Source organism: Zingiber officinale, chromosome 11B (assembly GCF_018446385.1).
Source record: "Zingiber officinale cultivar Zhangliang chromosome 11B, Zo_v1.1, whole genome shotgun sequence".
NCBI classification, from domain to species: Eukaryota; Viridiplantae; Streptophyta; class Magnoliopsida; order Zingiberales; family Zingiberaceae; genus Zingiber; species Zingiber officinale.
This window is the reverse complement of record NC_056007.1, coordinates 50,740,219-50,760,723: the sequence shown is the minus strand read 5'-3', so window position 1 is coordinate 50,760,723 and position 20,505 is coordinate 50,740,219. Positions and strand designations below refer to the sequence as shown.

At 41.7% G+C, this 20,505-nt stretch overlaps 1 pseudogene; it reads right to left on the bottom strand.

Moving 5' to 3' along the window:
• Positions 1 to 20,505, bottom strand: part of LOC122033911 — a 90,548-nt pseudogene that overhangs the window by 48,896 nt on the left and 21,147 nt on the right.

Genomic DNA, 20,505 nt, shown 5'->3' with positions numbered 1-20,505 from the left:
TCCGCTATATCTCATAGTCATGGTAGGTTGCAATAGCAAGCATGATCCGAATGGACTTAAACATCGCCACTGGTGGAAAAGGTTTCATCATAGTCAATACCATGAATCTGCTTGAAACCTTACCAAGCGACCCTTATAGATAAGTCCATCCATAGTCTTTCTTAAAGACCCACTTACAAATGGGTTTTACCCCTTGGTGGATCAACCAAAGTCCATACTTGGTTGGTGTACATGGATTCCATCTCGGATCTCATGGCTTAGCCATTTCTCGAATCTGGTCTCATCACGACTTCTTGATAGGTGGTAGGCTCATCCTCTATGAGCACAATGTCATCATGGTCGACAGAGAAAGAATATCTCGTCAGTGGTGCCTCGACACGCAAGTATGTATACTTGAACCAGTTGTTGTTCCTCAACTCCTTGTGGAACAACATCATCCACAACACTTTGTGGTTCCAGTTCAATTTCCATCGAGGCATTAGTGCTATTGTTTGCATCTTGAACTTCTTCAAGATCGAACGCGCTTCCACTAGTCTTTCTAGAAACAAAGTCCCTTTCTAGAAAGACCCCAGTCTTTGCCACAACTACCTTGTGCTGACTGGGAATGTAGAAGTAATATCCCTTATTTTCCTTGGGATATCCGATGAAATAGCACTTGTCGGATTTGGGTCCTAATTTGTCTGAGACTTGACGTCGTACGTAAGCCTCACAACCCCAAATTCTCATGAAAGACACATGGGCATCTCTCCCAGTCCATATCCTATATGGTGTCTTTATCACGGCCTTTGATGGAACTCGGTTGAGTATGAAAGCTGCCGTGCCTAGAGCATATCCCCATAGATATGTCGGAAGATCTGTGTGACTCATCATAGATCGTACCATATCTAATAGGGTACGATTCCTCCTTTCGGATACACCATTCCACTGTTGTGTTCCAGGAGGAGTGAGTTGGGATAGAATCCCACACTCAGCTAGGTAGTCACGAAACTCATGGCTAAGGTATTCTCCACCTCGATCTGATCGAAGTATCTTAATACTCTTGCCAACTATATTTCATTCTTGAATTCTTTGAACTTTTCAAAAGATTCAGACTTATGTGTCATCAAGTACACATAACCATATCTACTGAAGTCAGTAAATGTGATGAAGTATCTTTAACCGCCTCTAGCAGCAACATTGAAAGGGACACATACATCACTATGTATGAGTCCTAACAAATCAGTTGCTCTCTTGCTATGCCCACTAAAGGGGGTCTTGGTCATCTTGCCTCGTAGGCATGACTCACATGTCTCATATGATTCTAAATCAAATGAGTCAAACCATCCTTATGGCGATAATGGATAGCATTTATATGACCTAGGTGTGCAGGTAGGTTTGGTTCATGTCATTTGACTTGAACCTCTTGGTACTAATGTTATAGATAGGGCTCTCATAGTCTAGAATATAGAGTCCGTTTATTAGTGGTGCACTACAATAGAACATATCTTTTAAATAAACAACATTTATCTTTTATTATAAAAGTATCCTTTCTTGTCTAAACAAGAACTGAAACTATGTTCTTAGTAAGGCAGGCACATAACAACAATCATCTAAATCTAGTACATGCCGGAGGGCGAGATGCGATAAGTTCCTACACGCTTGGGTGCTCCATTGCCTACTCAGTCCACCTCTTTGCCAATGCTGCTGCTTGCTGCATATCGAGTACATGTGAGAAGCATCCGATCTAATACCCATGATGTAGAAATAGATAGATTGACTTCTATAACATATATAAAGTAGAAGTCTCACTTCGCTTCTTCTTAAGATCCTCCAAGTATACCTTGCAGTTCCTCTTCCAGTGCGGTCGACAGCAGTGGGCAGTAGCATCCTTGGCGACCCCTCCTTTGGCTTCAGTGCCTTGCCTTTGCCCTTGGTTTGGGACTTTCCTTTTGGGCTTGCCCTTGTGGACCATCGAATGGGCAACCTTCTTAAGGTTAATCTCGGTTAGTAACATACTAAGTAGCTCTAGGTGGCTTGTCAATCTCCTCTCATGTTATAGTTGAGAACGAATTGACTATAGCTCAAGTCAGTGGCCCGCTCTTGGCCAAGTGGGAACCCAGTCTTTGTAGGTTCTCTATGCCCAATCATCTTGAGTACATAAGGACCCAGGCTGAGTTACGATCGACATCTCAAATCTCTCATCCTCCTTGAGATCTCAAATTCTCATGCCTCGCTTGTCCTATCGTTGCAAGATGCTCATACTCGTAGCTTCGAGCTCGAGTCGTAGTTCATGGTCGCAGCATTAGACAGACATAGACATATCTAATCGCTCTTGATGCTTCTTGTAAGCATCTTTGTAATACATGGGCATTGGGATCGCCTCGGTGAGCCCGGAACTTCCAGAACATTCTCGTTCCCTTCGTTCTGAGAGAATATTCTGTGCAGGTCAGGGAAATTCCGTTCAGTCCTTCTCAGAGAGATCGCGAGAGGAAGGATTCGTGTTCGGCGTCATGGTTTATCTACAACGAGAAAAATTTGCAAATAAATATCATATTATTTAAAATCATTTAATTAGGCCTTTAACTAAATGATGCTCCCCTGAATACTATAATTCATGTGGGACAGATCCACATCATACTAACCCTTGAGTTAGCTTTGGCTATACGCCCAAGGCTTAGCAGATGATCGGTAGGTAACGATTACCAATTACATCTCTATGCAACTCTTGTTTATAGAATCAATATCCGCATTTATATTAAAACTCGAGTTAGCTTTGGCTAATCCGAGTTAATATAGATGTGATTTTGACCTATCTTTTCCAACCGGTTGGAATAATGCCTATAGTTGACTCGATCCAACCGAGTAACTAGGAATACTCAATCTAATTGAGTTTGTATTCACCCGTTGATAGGTGGGACCAAGATTGTCCCTCCGTACCCTACCAAGATAATATGTATTGCTCTGTTTGGCGATTCAACAATACATGTGATCGAGGTAGTGATAAATATCATGGCACGGTAGGCATTTAGAGTTGGTTCGATCGAGATCTAATCTAATCGAAAAAGGATGCATCTTGTGCACGACTTAGATTAATCTAATCGCAAGGGTGCATCATGTGCAATACTTAGATCTAATCTAATCGTAAGGCACTAATTAATTAACTACTTATTAAATATGCATCACATACACAAGCAATTAATTAATCTATTTTTGATTTAGTCATGGCCCTACTACGATCTTCTCAAGACAATGAGAAGATCGAATGGTCAACCTAGGGTCAACAGCTTCTCCAAGCTCCTCCCTTTGACCACCTTGTGTTGCTCGTGCCCGCCTCGGAACTCCGTCTTGTGTGGACCCTCCACCGCTCAAATTTGTACATTACAATTTGAAACTCGAGTTACATTCGGGTCTAAATCTAATTTACAACCAGAATAAGAGAAAGGCACGACGCGCAGGCCATGGAAAAAAATAAAAATACAGCACACACAATCATATGACGGCACGCAGGCCGTATTATGAATTACAACACAAATCAAATCTTATTGGGTATTTTGGGCCATGACTATCACAAATTAATATATAATTCAAAATTATATATTTTTCATAATTTTTCTGTAATTTTAAAAATAATTTTTACAATTTTTATGAGTAAAATTTTCCGGCGGTCCCTAGTTTAAGCGGGGCAATCGTGGACGGATCTCTGCGGGGCCAGGGCAGCACCCACCCATGATCTAACCATTGCGAGGGTTCCTTTGCGATCCAACAGCGCCTAAACCCGCTGTCCCAAAACAATTTGGGTGAGACATTGCCGTTTGGAAAAATCTTCCGGAGTTCGTTTTAGCGATTTCGGTGCAATCGGAGCAAATTCCTTATGGGTTGAGGAAATGCCCCTACCCACGATCTAACCATCGTGAGTTGCTCCTTTGCGATCTAATGGCACCCGACCCTGCTGTCCCAAACGGATTTGGGGCAAAACGAAGCCGTTTAAAAGAAAACTTTCCGGTAGCCGAAGCCTACAAGTGCCGAGACACTTGTGCTTCGCTTCTACGGAAAAATTACTCATAAAAACTCTAAAAACTCATTTTTTACAGAAAATCACAGAAGGTATATTTTTCATAAAAATACAAATGAACTCGTACAAGTCTTTGCACGTGGCTCTGATACCACTGTTGGGTTCTTCGAGCCACGAAAACCGCTTTTTCGCGTCGCGGAAACCCCGAGTCACCCAAAGCCATGGATCTCGTGCAAAGATTCGTAAACAAAAATTATCAAAAAACCTTTTTCTTGTATGAGTTTGTAAAACTTTAGATCTACACTAGATGAGAGTTATACCTTCGAAGCGAGCCCTTTCGCGTTCCCGCTCGTCCAAGGAGTTGCCGGATCTCAAGTTGTCAAAGTAGACAACCTCTATATGTATCCACACGGACACGTAGGTGGAGAAAACCTCACACAAAGGTGTGCTAGCACCTTGGTAAGGTTCGTCCAAGCAAGGAGGAGAGGGAGAGGAAGAGCTTCAAGAGGAGGAAGAAGAAGATACACCACTTGAAAGAAAATTGAAATCCACATTCATCCCAAAGTGGCCGGCCACTCTACCTTGTGAAAACTCACAAATTAATTGCATTAATTGCAATTAATATGAATCTATTAAAGAGAATGGCTTTGTAACTTCCATGAGGTGGCAACCATGATGATGTGGTGCATCATCATTGGTCCACATCAATGTCAACTCACCAATGAGGTGGCATAAAGTCAAGTCAAACTTGACTTTTAAACTTCCTCTTAAGTCAAGTCAAACTTGACCAAATCTCTTCCATGGTTGATCTAATCTAACCATTTGATTCAAGCCAACTTAATATAATGAATCTAATTCATTTAATTAAATTGATTCAATGAGTCAAAATCTAAATTAGACTCATTGAACACATGAATCAACTTGAGTCGAACTCAAGTTAGCCCAATTAGGATTACTCTTAATCCAATTTGATTCATCAAATGAATCTAATCCTCTTGGTTCATCATATGAACCTAATCTCCATCTAATTATCCTTAGTGTGTGACCCTATAGGTTCTTGTAACGTTGGCAATGCTCTAAACACATTTAGGAGCATAAGTAATGAGCGGTATCTAGCAACACATCATTACTACCCAAGTTACAAGAATGCCGAGATCCGACATCACCTTGTGACTACCAATTGTGACTCCTCACAAAATAATGACAAGTGTCCTTCTATCCTAGACATATAGATTGATCAATATGAGGCATAGACCGTGTCATCCTCTAATCAATCTAAATCTTGAACCCCAAGTAGACTCACTCAATCAAATGAGCTCAACATCTCATGTTGACTCATTTGGGCATGGCCATGCACTTCGTGGTCTAACTCTATCAAGAATATTGATGTCGCTCCCGTCATATGGGAGGGATAGATCCCATCTACATCACTCACATCCCTCTACAAAATTTGTTATATACCCAGTAATCGCCTTTATAGTCCACCCAGTTACGGGTGACGTTTGACGAAACCAAAGTACATAACTCCTTATGTAGGGATCCATGGTGACTTCAGGTCTAAGGACTAATAGTCATACTAATAGCCACATGAGAAAGTATATGACACTCATATAACGATCCATGATACTTTCTCATGGCGGGTCATTCAGTATACATTCTCCAATGTATACCCATGTGTCAGCTTGATATCTCTATATCCATGACTTGTGAGATCAAGTCATCGAGCTAACCTACATGCTAGTCTTATTGCATTAACATTGTCCCTGAATGTTAATACTCGACTAGGAATGATTTAGAGTAGTGTTCCCTATATCATCTCACTATCGATTCAACTAATCGATTGATATAGGTATGAACCTTCTAGTCAAGGATGCTATTATACTTAGTCTATTTGGTACTAATACAAATAAGTATAATAACCAAACAAATGCCTTTATTAATATACAAGAATATGATACAATGAGTCCATACAATCATCAAATGATTGGCTCTAGGGCTCTAACTAACACCTGGAGGCTAAGTTGGTGTTGCAGGTCAGACTGGTATTTTTCTTTCCTCGCCTTTTCTACGTGAACGCAAGATTTGGCAAGGCGATACAAGGTGTCTGCGTCCCGCCAGGAAGCAAGTTGACGGTCTAACTCCACGGTCAGGTTTTTCTGTTCGCGCTCCTTCTCTGCAAGCTGTTGGGTGTGTTGATGTATCCGCATTTGGGGGGTTGGCTGATCAACCTCGTCGGAGGAGGACGAGTGCATTGTGTCAAGTAGAAACCGGGAGCAGGCAGAGGGACGAAAAGCAGGAAGAAAGCAAAGGAAAGGAAGGATACGAGAAGGGAGCGTATTGAGGCCTTTTTAAAGAGGAGATTGAGTACTCAAGACAAAGCAATTACTCAGGCACGGTACTCTAAGCAACCACTAAAGCAAGTGTGCAGGCGCCGTACCACAGGCAACCACTAAAGCAATTATGTAGGTGCAGTATCCCAGGCAACCGCTAAAGCAATTGCGCAGGCACCGTACCACAGGCAACCACTAAAGCAATTATGTAGGCGCAGTACCCCAGGCAACCATAAAGATTACAGGGTAAGGTAGCAGGAAAGCCATACGCAGATAGGGTATCCCAGGCGACAGGACATAAAGGTGGGTAAGATAGGTAAAGCATGAGGCAGAGAGCACAGAGATGTGTATGGGTCAGTAAGCCATAAAAGGGTCAAGAGTTATGCCAGCATGGAGGTCAGAGGTCTAGCCCTCGTGACTAGTCAAAAGTTAAGCCAGCTTGGAGGTCAAAAGTCTTGCCTCCGTGACAATGTCACCACGGGGGTCAAAAGTCAGAATTACAAGGAGGTCAAGATTCCGGTGCACGTGGCCAAAGTCAAAACTTCAAGTGAAGTACTGGTCAAATGACTAATTCACAAGTTGGACCGGGTCCGGGGACGGATCCGGTCTCTAAAGGGAATTGGAAAAGGACCCGACCCTACCAGGACCAAATTCAATGGAGGACCGCTCACAAGGGTCAGGTGCAACCAGAGATTGAGGGCGACTCAAGACCAGCTTATTGATCGGATGGATATACCGAATACGATTTACTTTGAACGGATGCAGGTCAGAGATCCGACCCAACATGCAGGTCGGGAGGATCATATGTACAGGTCGGGATGATCATACCATGGATAATAGACGGACAAAGGTCAGAGATCCGACCCAACATGCAGGTCGGGAAGATCATACGTACAGGTCGGGACGAGCATACCATGGATAACAGACAGACACAGGTCAGGGATCTGACCCAACATGCAAGTCGGGAAGATCATACGTACAGGTTGGGACGATCATACCATGGATAACAGACGGACAAAGGTCAGAGATCCCACCCAACATGCAGGTCGGGAAGATCATACGTACAGGTTGGGACGAGCATACCATGGATAACAGACGGACACAGGTCAGGGATCTGACCCAACATGCAGATTGGGAAGATCATACGTATAGGTTGGGACAAGCATACCACGGATAACAACAGACGGGCACAGGCCAGGGATTCAAGCCAACAGATGCAGGTCGGGGAGCTGACCCAACGTGTAGGTCGGGACGTTCACACCATAGATAATAGCCAACAGATGTAGGTTGGGGATCCGACCCAGCGTGCAGGTGGGGACGTCATACCCTGGATAATAGCCAGTAGATGCAGGTTGGGGGGCCAACTCAGTGTGCAGGCCGGGAATCTGTAGATCGGCAATATGTATAGAGTTTAAATGACGTAGACGAAGGTGGGTCAGGAGTCCAGACACTACATGACAAATAGGCCTGCAAGGAATCGTAACCACCTGTCAGAGAGCAATCATCACATGTCAGGGAATATTCTAGCAGTGGGATGGCTCATACTCCTCTTGGTTCCTCCGCTGGCCTATGAGAGAATGCCACGTGTCGACCACCGCCAGACAGCCTGACACCCGGCAGTCCCTGACATTTGCCAGATTCCAATTGTCAGGATGTATACTAAAAGCCTAGCTTTTGGTATAAACATTTATCTAGAAATAAGAATCACATTGGTCAAATGTCTACATTTATGATAAATGTAGTTGTTCAATTAATTTATATTATAGATAACATGGTGTATGGTGTCACACACAGAGGATCATGTTATCAGTACCTTATAAATTATAAACAGTAGCTCACGACCAAGATGGAAAGGAACAAACCATTGGAAGGTCGCAGTGTAATTAGGTAATAGTTTATCTTAACTATATAATTACACTAGTACACTTAGAGTGTATTGAGTAGGACCATTAGATGTCGTTTCTTTTATACTGACTTTATAAAGGAACAAAGACCTCAGTTATTATGGAAGTGTGTGCTCTTAATCCTAATATAATAACAAGCATATATATTTGATATTTATTTCTTTAATTTATCAATGGGTGAGATTTAGTTCGATAAATCAATAAGCCTGATAAGTTGGGAAATGATATCACTTATAGTGTGTGTTGTTGATTATAGAAGGAAATTGTGTCCTAGTAATCTAGGTTGAGAATGTCCACAAGAGGAGCTCATAAGGATTGTCATGTTAAACCCTGCAGGTGGACTTAGTCCGATATGACGATAAGGTTGAGTGGTACTACTCTTGGACTAAGATATTAATTAAATAAGTTGTCAGTAACTAACTTAATTAGTGGACATTCAACATCTTAAACACAGGTAGACTAACACACTTATAATAAGAAGGAGCCCAAAATGTAATTTGGGATTGGTGCGGTATTTCAATAATAGTTCTATAGTGGAATGAATTATTATTGATAAAATTAAGTTGTGTGTTCGGATGTAATTTTATCCGGAGACCAAAACCAATTCCTCCTCTCGGTCCCTATCGTAGCTTCTTGTATAGAGATTTATACCCACCACATACCCACCAATGGGGCGGGCCAAGCTAGCTTGGAACCCAAGCTAGGACCGGCCATGTAGGTGGCGGCCAAAGCTTGGGTTCCAAGCTTAGGTGGCCGGCCACTAGAATATTAAAAAGGATTTTTATTAATATTATTTCTTATGTGGATATCATGGTTTTAAAAGAGAGTTTAAAAATTAAAAATTTCCTTTTATAGCTTTCTACAAAAGATTAAGAGAAGAGATTAATCTCTTTCCTTATTTGTAGATTAAAAGGATGGTTTTAATTTTTGGTAAAAACTTTCCTTATTTGTAAATCATCCACATGATTAAAAGAGAGTTTAAAATTTGAAATCTTTCCTTATTTGTTGGTTAAAAGGTGGATTTTAAATTTTAAGAAAACTTTCCTTTTAACCATGTTCATGATTTAAAAGAGAGTTTAAAAAATTAAATATTCTCTTTTATAAGTTTCTACAAAAGATTAAGAAAAGATTTGATATCTTTCCTTATTTATAGATTAAAAGAGATTTTAATTTTTAGAGATAACTTTCTTTTTATCCACATGTTTAAAAGAAATATTTTAATTTATTAAATTTCCTTTTTATAAACCAATCATGAAGGGATAAAAATTATTGGAGAAATTTTTATAAATTTCCGGAAACAAATTAGGAAGTTTTAATTTTTGTTTTAATTAAAACTTTCCTTGATTTGGGGAGAAGAGTGGCCGACCAAATAAATTGGAGAAGAGAAAATTATTTTTAATTAAATAAATTTTCTTTTTCAATGGCAAAAGAATTAAGGAAGTTTTTATTAAATTTTCCTTATTTACCAAGACCAAAGATTATAAAAGAGGGGTAGTGTCGGGTTACTTCATGAAAAACAACCTGTATTATTTTCTCCCTCTTTTCTTCCTTGATGTGGCCAGCCTCTTCCTCTTCTTCTCTTCTCTCCATCCTTTGTGGCCGAACCTCACATCTTCTTTGGAGATCAAGTGGTGGCCGGATTCTAGCTTGGAGAAGAAGGAAAGAAAGCTTACATCCCTTGGAGCTTGGTTGGTGGGAAAAGATCTTCATCTTTTGGGAAGCATTGTGCTTGGCCGAAACTTGAAGAAAGGAGAAGAAGGTGTTTTGGTGGTTTCTCATCTCGGAAGATCGTTGCACACACAACGTCCGAGGTTAGAAGAGGAATATGGCAAAAGACCTAGAGGTTTTTGCTTGCAAAAGAAAAGGTATACTAGTATTTAATTTCCGCATCATACTAGTTTTACTTCTTTGTAAAAATACCAAATACAAGAGGCATGCGATTCTAGTATTTCAAATTTATTTTCGATGTTGTGTTCTTTTGTGTTTTCTTTTCAAACTTGTGCTTCGATTGTTCTTTTTGGTTAACCTAGAGTTATTTAAGGAAATTAAATATTAGCTTTCCTTAAAAGGCTTTGTCTAGTCGGTGGTGGTTGTTCCCATATCCAAGAAGGTCATGTGCCTCGCCACGTCAGTACTGGAAGCCAATTTTGGAAATTAATATTTAATGGAATTAATAACCTAGGTGATTTGGATCGAACGTGTTAAGTTCCGCAGGAGATCCAAGTCTAAACCTAAAAGAACAAATAAATTAAACTTAGGATCAAACGTGTTAAGTTCCGCTGGCGATCCGAGTTTAATTTAAAAGAACACATAATAGCTAGGAAAAAGTTCAGACCTTTGTACAAGATTTTTGTACAGTGGAACCGTTAGGCTTTCCGAGTAGCAACCAACACCAAAAACCTCAGCTGCAGTATAAAAAGGGATGCTTTGTCCCTTACGCAGGTACGCTCACTCGTCATTTCTCACTAGTTCTTTCTTTTCGTGCTTTCTCTGTGATTTCTGGAGAAAAAGTACCTGACTTGAGCGTCGGAGGACCTGACCCGGGGACTTTTTCCCTGGTTTCTGGTCTCTATCGACCGTGTGACTCGTCTGAGTGTGTGCAAAGCAATAACGCCGTCATCCTGAGTTTTCCTTCCCGTACAACCGCCCTTGTGCACCTGTCCACGAGGTACCTCGCTGATTCAGCCTCTCAACGACTTTCCGTCAACATTTAGTACAGCAAGGCCCGTCCCCATCTGACTCAGCTTCCGGACGGGATCACTTTGTATGTAGTCGTCGAGCATCCTCGCTTTCTCATACTTCTCTTTGTCACTCTGCCCTTTCAATGAGCTACTGGCTGCCTTAAACACATACTTGAACTCTTTCGAATTTATGGGGTCGTTCCTGAATGCCAACCAAGTGACAGTGTTATCATGCTTCACTTCCTTCCATCTTTCTCCTGGTATCGGGCATTCGGGAATTGGTGATTCTTTGCCTATGTTGATTGTGATGTCTCTTGGCCTGATCCTCATCTTTAGCTTCCCCATCTTTGGATGCTCTCCTCGGCTGCAGAACAACCCTGGTGGTTCCACTCTGAAGTTCCCAACCTTCTCTTTCATACCGTCGACGATAGCCCAAGTGTAGTTGTCTTCTTGCTTCAGTTTTTCTTCCTTCATAGCCTTCTTTTCCTCTGCAGTCATCTGCTTCTTCTTCTCCTTCTCCTCGAGGTACCATTCATATATTGGAGTGAAGTCGCAGTCCTCAAACCTCTTAATGAAGTGATCTTTTCCGAGTATCAGTCGCCAATCGTGCATGAAGTTTTCGATGAATTGGGTTTTCCGGGCGTAATCTGTCCTTCATGACAGCAAACATTGTGGCAACCTCTTCTTGTTCAGGAGTCAAATCGACTGGTCGTCCCTCGTAGAGCATTTTGATCCCGTGAGGTTTGTATGGAGGAGGAAATACAACGCCGTTGTGCTCCAAGGTAGTCCATTTATGTGATCCAGGGGGCGTCTTCAATAGCTTTGAGAAGGACGGCGACTTCATGATTGCTTGTGCAGTTGGTTTGCGATCGCCATCATCTTCCTGTTTAACTTTCACAGAGGTTCCTAAAAGCTTTGCTTTCTTAATGGGTGAAGATTCAGCAGGATTGGTGTCGCCATGAGGCCGCCTTTCTCCAACTCTGGGATCACTCGTCTTGCAATTCGTGCCCTTCTTGGCGGAACCATTTAGAGCTTTGGATTGCAACCTCAAAAGAAGGGGTTTTTGATCTTCTGAATCATTAATTTCTTCATTACGAGGTCGCTTTTCTCCAGCTCTGTAAGAACTTGTCTTACTATTTGTGCCCTTTTTGTCTAGAGTCTTGGACTGCAACCTCAAAGATGCGGTTTTTCATCTTCTGAATCATCAGCTTCTTCGCCATTGGAAGTCGGTTTCATGGATTGAGGTAAAGAAGAAGAAGAAGAAGAAGAAGAAGAAGGCTTTGGATTTTCAGGAGCAGCAGGCTGGACAGATAGCGAAGGAGGATTTGTCTTCTTCTTCAAGCAGAGGTTGAGCGGCCTTGCTTTGACCAAGAGTTTGGCCTCCTAAGGACAAGAGTAGCATCATCGTCTTCCACACCGTCGCTCATAACTCGATCAATACAACCACGAACTGACAGTAGTTGCATCTTTGTTTGACCGATCGAGCAGAGACCAAGAGAAGCCAAGCAAATTGCGATCTTGTGGCGGAGCAAACAGGAACATCCCTGGGATGACTGCTGACAAGAGGAAGGGGGCTGCAGTTCATGGACGAACGAACAAGTGTTGGGCAAGAAGGCTTAAAATTTTGCTGAGCAACGAATGCATTGCTTGGCAGTCTCTGTCATCTTTTATAGGGTCTTCCGTTCGAAAACTGCAGGAGCGAGGTCTTCAGCTCTTCTTTTCCGCCTTTCTATTTCCTCCGATAACTAAGCAACTTATCAGTTTCTCGTTAGGGAATTAGTTTTATTTTATGTTTAATTTTTTGATTGCGTTTTTCTCTCAACCGAACTCTATGTTTGCCACGTGGATGGCAAAACTATTCTAGTTAAGTCATATATTTTGGTAGATGTGGTTTTTTTTTAAATAAAAAAATAATAATTAAAATACGTACCTAATTTTTATATTTATTAAGAGATATTTATTTTTTTTTCTAAAAAAACGTTATTAGATTGTTAAGCTAAATTAAACATTTATGAGTCAAGTAAAGTCTTTATTTTATTTTTTATAATCTAAGTATCTATTCTTAAAACGATTAATCTTAAAGGTAATTAGCTTGATTCTATAAATTTTTTATAAATCTAAAGATGCAAATGACATATCACTCCACAATCTCATAGTTATTTTTTTATCGGAGAAAATTAATTTGCACTACACCATAATTAAAAATGGACTCATAATGCCGGGTTACTACTGGCCCTATGCCTTATTTGTGTAGAATGATTTTACTCATGTCAATCAGCACAACACTTCTATTTCCAATTTCTTCCAACATTGCTTGTCTCATAAGTGATAAAGTTCCTTATCTCCTTAAACCACTTCTCCCTCTCCTACATATCATGTTAGATCGAACGCGCTGGGGGGGGGTGAATAGCGCTCGTGGCTTTCATAGTCGATTTCGTAAAACACAAGTAATAAAGCAGCGGAAATAGTAAAATACACAAACACACAGAAGACACAAGAGGTTACTTCGTTCGGAGCCTATCTCGACTCCTACTCGAAGGCCCGCGGTCGTTGACCGCTTTCGATGGGAAGCAACTATAGTATCACAAGAAGAATTACAACTTTGAAGTACAATTGAAGTGAAAGCAACAATAAGACTAATTATACCGACGACAAGAACAGTATTTCGGAGCTTCGGGTCGTCGAGATCTTGTAGCAGCACTTCTAGGCGCCTTTTGAAGCAGCACGTTGAAGAAAGAAGGCTTGGAAATCGTTGTGCCAAGTTATCAAGAGCTGTTGGTCGAAGTCCCCTTTTAAACAGTGCTGGAGGCGCCTCCAAGCCTGTCCAAGGCGCCTCCAGGCCGCCGAGTCGCACGGGTGGATCAGCGCAAACTTGGTCGCACCTCATCCCTCTGAAGGCGCCTCCAAGCTGCTCCAAGGTGCCTCCAACGCCTGGTCCAAGGCGCCTCCATCTTCCTCCGAGGCGCCTCCAACTCCTCTGGACAACTGGCTTCGGCTAGCACCCGAGGCGCCTCCAAGTCCCATGGAGGTGCCTCGGACACTGTTCATCCGAGGTTTAAGTTGCTCCTTTGTTCCTGCAAATTGTGTTAGTCCCAAACACAAACCCTGCAAAACAAAGTTAGCACAGAAATAATGTTATAGATAAACTTGACAGTCGTCACACTGTCCGGGTCTGACTTCGGATTTCTAACCGGAAACCCTAGGTCGACCCGACGCCTACTGTTCCCTCTATGGGGAACGCGTCCTCACCTACTCCACTCAGGAGATTTACCTGTTGCCAGTGCGATCCTCCAGATTGACTGGACTTTTGCTTAGTGTTCGAAGCTTCCGGACTTTCTGCTGGACTTCCGCTTCTCGGCTGGTCCAGTCTTTCACCTGGTTCACGACACCAGGACTTTCCACCTAGGGTTAACCCCCTGGGGGTTTTGCCGAAGCACTGGTTTCGCGTGGCGGAAACCCCGAAACCCCTTAGCCAACGGATCCGTGCGAAGAAAAAATTTCGAAAACATATGAATACGAGTTTACCTAGATCTACACTTAGATCTACATGGAGAAAATCTTTTATACCTTTGAAGCGAAGCCCTTCGCGAATCCCGCTCATCCAAGGTACGCCGGATCTCGTGATTGTCAACGTAGACAATCCTCTAGAAGTATCCACACGAACAAGATGTGTTCTCTAACACACAAGGATGGAGAAGAGAGCACCACAAGTGTGCTAGCACTCTCTAGGGCTCTCGGGTAGGATTGGAAAAAGAAGAAAGGAAAAGAAGAGAACACACTCCTCTAAAATCTCTATGTGACTTTCACTAACCTTTCTTCTTGGATTAGATTCACTCTCCTTTCTTCTCCCTTGCTTGAAACCCACGACCAAGAGAAGAGAAGGAGCAAGAAGAGAGCTTAGGAGGAGGAAGATCACTTGAATGAGAGTTACACTTGCAAAATGAAACTCTTTTCATTTAATTAAGTGGTTTGTAACCTCCATGGGATACCAAGAGTCACAACTCTTGGTAACTCCCATGAGATGACACTTCACTTAAGTAACCATGATGATGTGGAGCATCATCATTGGTCCACTTAATGCCAACTCACCAATGAGGTGGCATAAAGTCAAGTCAAACTTGACTCTTCATCTTCCTCTCAAGTCAAGTCAAACTTGACTTAATCTCTCTCATGGTTGATCTAATCCAACCATTTAATTCAAGCCAATTTAATATAATGAATCTAATTCATTTAATTAAATTGATTTAATGAGTCATAATCTAAATTAGACTCATTAAACACATGAATCAACTTGAGTCCAACTCAATTAGCCCAATTAGGATTACTCTTAATCCAATTTGATTCATCAAATGAATCCAATCCTCTTGGTTCATCATATGAACCTAATCTCCATCCACTTGTTCTTTGTGTGTGACCCAATAGGTTCTTGTAACGTTGGCAATGCCCCTAAACTCATTTAGAAACATAAGTAATGAGCGGTATCTAGCAATACATCATTACTACCCAAGTTACAAGAATGTTGAGATCCAACATCACCTTGTAACTACTAATTGTGACTCCTCACAATATATGACAAGTGTCCTTCTATCCTAGACATCTAGATTGATCAATGTAAGGCATAGACCGTGTCATCCTCTAATCAATCTAAATCTTGAACTCCAAGTAGACTCACTCAATCAAATGAGCTCAATATCTCATATTGACTCATTTGGGCATGACCATGCACTTCGTGGTCTCACTCTATCAAGAATACCGATGTCTCTCCCGTCATATAGGAGGGATAGATCCCATCTACATCACTCACATCCCACCGCATAATTTGTTAAATACCCAGTAATCGCCTTTATAGTCCACCCAGTTACGGGTGACGTTTGACGAAATCAAAGTACATAACTCCTTATATAGGGAACCATGGTGACTTCAGGTCTAAGGACTAGTAGTCATACTAATAGCCACATGAGAAAGTATATGACACTCATATAATGATCCATGATACTATCTCATGGCGGGTCATTCAGTATACATTCTCCAATGCATACCCATGTGTCAACTTGATATCTCTATATCCATGACTTGTGAGATCAAGTCATCGAGTTGACCTACATGCTAGTCTTATTGCATTAACATTGTCCCTGAATGTTAATACTCGACTAGGAATGATTAAGAGTAGTGTTCCCTATATCATCTCACTATCGGTTCAACTTACCGATTGATATAGGTGAGAACCGTCTACTCAAGGGTGTTATTATACTTAGTTTATTTGGCACCAATACAAGTAAGTATAATAACCAAAAACCAAATGCCTTTATTTATATAGAATATGATACAACAAGTCCAAAATACAATCATCAAATGATTGGCTCTAGGGCTCTAGCTAACAATCTCCCACTAGCACTAGTGCCAATCAGTGTAGGCTCTAAGCCCCAATGACCTAGTGTGACCATCATGCTTCCTCTGTGCCAAAGCCTTGGTCAAGGGATCTGCGATGTTAGCCTCTATAGGTACTCTGCAAATCTTCACATCTCCTCTCTCGATGATCTCTCGAATGAGATGGAAGCGCCGTAGTATGTGTTTGGTCCGCTAGTGTGAGCGAGGTTCCTTCGCCTGTGCTATAGCTCCATTGTTCTCACAATAGAGCTCAATGGGGTCAGCAATGCTAGGAACCACCCCAAGTTCAGTGATGAACTTGCGGATCCAAACTGCCTCCTTTGCTGCCTCTGATGTATGTCCTGCTTCGAACTCTTCCAGCTGACAGCACCACCATTAATGCAAAATACGAACCCCGACTGCGATCTATAGTCATCCTGATCGGTCTGGAAGCTAGCATCACTGTAACCCTTTACATCTAGCTCTTCATTGCCTCCATATATCAAGAAATATTCTTTAGTCCTTCTTAAGTACTTAAGAATATTCTTGACCGCTATCCAGTGACTTTCACCTGGATCTGACTGGTATCTGCTCGTTATGCTCAAAGCATACGAGACATCAGGTCGAGTACATAGCATGACGTACATGATCGATCCTATGGCTGAGGCATAAGGGATCTGATCCATGCGGTCTCTCTCCTCTCTAGAAGAGGGACCTTGAGTCTTCGAAAGACTCACGCCATGTGACATCGGCAGAAATCTCTTCTTGGAGTTCTGCATGGCAAACCGTAGGAGTACCTTGTCAATGTATGTACTCTGACTTAGGCCAAGTAATCTCTTAGAACTATCTCTATAGATCTGAATCCCTAGAATGTGGGATGCCTCACCTAAGTCCTTCATTGAGAAGCAACTCCTTAGCCAGGTCTTGGCAGACTGAAGCATAGGGATGTCCTTCCCAATGAGTAGTATGTCATCCACATACAATATGAGGAAGACAACTATATCCCCTACAACCTTCTTGTAGACACATGGCTCATCTTCGTTCTTGATGAAACCAAACTGTTTGATCGCATCATCGAATCGAAGATTCCAGCTTCGAGAAGCTTGCTTTAGTCCATAAATGGACCTATGCTGCTGCTAGTATGCTGTGGATCTACAAAACCCTCAGGTTGTGTCATGTACATATCCTCGAGCTGGTTTCCATTCAGAAACGTGGTTTTGACATCCATCTGCCATATCTCATAGTCATGGTAGGCTGCAATAGCAAGCATGATCCGAATGGACTTAAACATCGCTACTGGAGAAAAGGTTTCATCATAGTCAATACCATGAATCTGCTTGAAACCTTTAGCTACCAAGCGACCTTTATATATAAGTCCATCCATGTCAGTCTTTCTCTAAAAGACCCACTTACACCCTATGGGTTTTACCCCTTCAGGTGGATCAACCAAAGTCCATACTTGGTTGGTGTACATGAATTCCATTTCGGATCTCATGGCCTTTAACCATTTCTCAGAATCTGGTCTCATCACAGCTTCCTGATAGGTGGTAGGCTCATCCTCTATGAGCACAATGTCATCACTGTCAGACAAGAGATATGAGTATCTCTCAGGCTGACGACGTACCCTATCAGACCTGCGAAGAGGTATGTCTACTTGAACTGGTTATTGTTCCTCAACTCCTTGTGGAACAAAATTATCCACAACACTTTGTGGTTCCAGTTCAATTTCCATCGAGGCATCAGTGCTATTGTTCGCATCTTGAACTTCTTCAAGATCGAACGCGCTCCCACTAGTCTTTCTAGAAAAAAAGCCCCTTTCTAGAAAGACCCCAGTTTTTGCCACAACTACCTTGTGCTGACTGGGAATGCAGAAGTAATATCCCTTAGTTTCCTTGGGATATCCAATGAAAAAGAACTTGTCGGATTTGGGTCCTAATTTGTCTGAGACTTGACGTCGAACGTAAGCCTCACAACCCCAAATCCTCATGAAAGACACCTGGGCATCTCTCTCAGTCCATATCCTATATGGTGTCTTTATCACGGCCTTGGATGGAACTCGGTTGAGAATGAAAGCTGCCGTGTCTAGAGCATATCCCCATAGATATGTTGGAAGATCTGTGTGACTCATATAGATCGTACCATATCTAATAAGGTACGATTCCTTCTTTCGGATACACCATTCCACTGTGGTGTTCCAGGAGGAGTGAGTTGGGATAGAATCCCACACTCAGCTAGGTAGTCACGGAACTCATGGCTAAGGTATTCTCCACCTCGATCTGATCGAAGTATCTTAATACTCTTGCCAAGCTGGTTCTGTACTTCATTCTTGAATTCTTTGAACTTTTCAAAGGATTCAGACTTATGTGTCATCAAGTACACATAACCATATCTACTGAAGTAATCAGTAAATGTGATGAAGTACCTATAACCGCCTCTAGCAGCGACATTGAAAGGGCCACATACATCACTATGTATGAGTCCTAACAAATCAGTCGCTCTTTCGCTGTGCCCACTAAAGGGAGTCTTGGTCATCTTGCCTCGTAGGCATGACTCGCATATCTCATAAGATTCAAAATCAAATGAGTCCAGCAAACCATCCTTATGGAGCTGGGATAAGTGCTTGTCATTTATATGACCTAAGCGACAGTGCCAGAGATAGGTTTGGTTCATGTCACTTGACTTGAACCTCTTGGTACTAATGTTATAGATAGGGCTCTCAAGGTCTAGAATATAGAGTCCGTTTATCAGAGGCGCACTACAATAGAACATTTCGTTTAAATAGACAGAACAACATTTGTTCTTTATTATAAACGAAAAACCTTTCTTGTCCAAACAAGAAACAGATATAATGTTCTTAGTTAAAGCAGGCACATAACAACAATCATCTAATTCTAGTACAAGCCCAGAGGGCAGAGATAGATGGTAAGTTCCTACAGCAATAGCAGCAACCCGTGCTCCATTGCCTACTCGTAGGTCTATCTCACCCTTCGTCAATGCCCTGCTATTTCTCAGTGCTTGTACATTAGTACAAATGTGCGAAGCACATCCGGTATCTAATACCCACAATGAAGAAATAGAGAGGTTGATTTCTATAACATGTATACCTGAAGTAGAAATCTTATTTCTCTTCTTCTTAAGATCTTCCAGGTATTCTTTGGAGTTCCTCTTCCAGTGCCTTGCTTGTCCTTGATATAGGTGACAAAGATGTTCAACCATATCGTAAGCGCCCATCAACTCATGTTGCTTCTGAAGCTCAGAGTTCATGGTCGCAAGCATAAGACAGGACACATCTAATGCGTCATCTTGATGCTTCTTGTAAGCATCTCGGTCTGCTCGCGTGGCAGTGGCAGGAGGAGCCTCCGGAATGGGCTGCTCCAGAATGTACAGTTTACGTTCTTGGGTGAGAACTATTCTCAGGTTCCTGTACCAGTCCAGGAAATTTGCTCCGTTGAGCTTGTCCTTCTTAAGGACAGATCGCAGAGAGAAGGTGTTCGTATTCGACGTCATGGTAATCTACAACAGAAATAAATGCAGAAATAAATATCATATTCTTAATCATTTAATTAGGCCTTTAACTAAATGATGCTCCCACTGAATTCTATGATTCATGTGGGACAAGATCCACATCATACTAACCCTTGAGTTAGCTTTGGCTAATACGCCCAAGACTTAGTATGATCGGTAGGTAACGATTACCAATTACATCTCTATGCAATTCTTATTTATAGAATCAAAATCCGCATTTATATTAAAACTCGAGTTAGCTTTGGCTAATACGCCCAAGAGTTAATATAAACGTGATTTTGACCTATCTACCAACCATTGGATAATGCCTATAGTTAAACTCGATCTAATTGAGTTAACTAGTTACTCAATCTAATTGAGTTATACTCATCCATGCGTTGATAGGCGGGACCCAAATTATCCCTCCGTACCCTACCAAGATAGTATGTGTTGCTCTGCTTTGGCAGATTCAACAACAACATGCGATCGAGGTAGTGGTAGGTATCACAGCATGGTAGGCATTACGAGTTGACGCGATTTAGATCTAATCTAAACGATGATGCATATCATATACTCGATAGATCTAATCTAATCAAAGGGTGCATCATGTGCATGACTTAGATCTAATCCAATCGTTAGGCACTAATTAATTACTTAATTAACTAGCATGCATCACATACACACAAAAGCAATTAATTAAATAATTTTGTCATTATGTCATGGCCCTA